Source organism: Penaeus monodon, chromosome 27 (assembly GCF_015228065.2).
Source record: "Penaeus monodon isolate SGIC_2016 chromosome 27, NSTDA_Pmon_1, whole genome shotgun sequence".
Taxonomy (NCBI): domain Eukaryota; kingdom Metazoa; phylum Arthropoda; class Malacostraca; order Decapoda; family Penaeidae; genus Penaeus; species Penaeus monodon.
Window position 1 is genome coordinate 39,905,560 of NC_051412.1, and position 1,131 is coordinate 39,906,690.

The 1,131-nt window shown below is 30.7% G+C and overlaps 1 protein-coding gene across 1 annotated transcript in view; it reads right to left on the minus strand.

Moving 5' to 3' along the window:
* The window catches only part of LOC119590860 (tRNA (adenine(58)-N(1))-methyltransferase non-catalytic subunit TRM6-like), a gene marked incomplete in the record, with an annotated part of 11,075 nt that overhangs the window by 9,549 nt on the left and 395 nt on the right, over positions 1-1,131 (minus strand).

Genomic DNA, 1,131 nt, shown 5'->3' on the forward strand with positions numbered 1-1,131 from the left:
TTGTACTAACTATAGTAGAAAAATGTCTTAGAATTTGTCAACCTACTGATACCTCACAGTTTATTTTGTGTTGCATACACTGCTAAATCTTACTGGAGTCAACAGTATGATTCAAACTATAAAGTGGACTCAGGTGATCAAGAAAACTTACTTCCCATGCAAAATTTAATAGGATAAACCCACTAAATATTATGTTTTATAAACATTGACTACTGTGTTAAATCTCAGTCTTTTTGATTTTAAAGAGCTACTATTTATCTTTATGTTTTGTATTTTCAAAACTTATTTAAAATATATATATACACATACACCTTAATCTTTTAAAAATGAAATTACCTACCATCAACATCTCTCTATTATTTTTCCCTCAAAAAAGGCAGCAAATTTTAGAATTTCAGAATCAGGGGTGTTACCATTTTTTTTTCTTTCTTGAGACTGGACACTCAATAGCATTTTACCTTAAATCAACATCGAAGAATCAAAAATCTCTGGACATAGAGTAAAATAGCTCAGCAGTACATAAAATGAATATGAACTGTATGATATATACATCCATTATGACAAAAGGCAAAACTTACCAGATTAATGATTACTATTTCTCATACCTAAAAGCATTGGTCTAAGCATTCTTTTGAATATTTTTCTGATTATGACAAAATGACATGTGGTAATGACAGACTGATGTAACAGCTCATATATTCTACCTTATTTACTTTACAGAGAGCAAACCATCCACATTTTACACAACTGCTGACTCCCCATCGCATCTAAATACCCTGCTCTCCTGCTGACTCCATGGGCACCTGGCTGAAACTAAACCTAAAATTGTGTACGTGTGATGTTTGTGATAAGATCTTAAAAAATCATCTGGAAAAACTGCTTACTAAATAAAAGTAATTGAATTTCTAATGACACAGCTACATTTATAAGTAAGTCAGGTACTTCTTTCTAATAATTTCTAATAATTGTCCTTTTCAGTTCTCCAGTTAAGAGAGCTCACTGGGGAAACTAATTTTCAGTGAAGCTAAAATAAAAAAAAATTTAGTGAAGCAAAAATGAACAATTTCAGTAAATAAACATAAAAAACAAACAAACTCTCAGTGAAGCAAAAACCAACAATTTCAGAGAAGC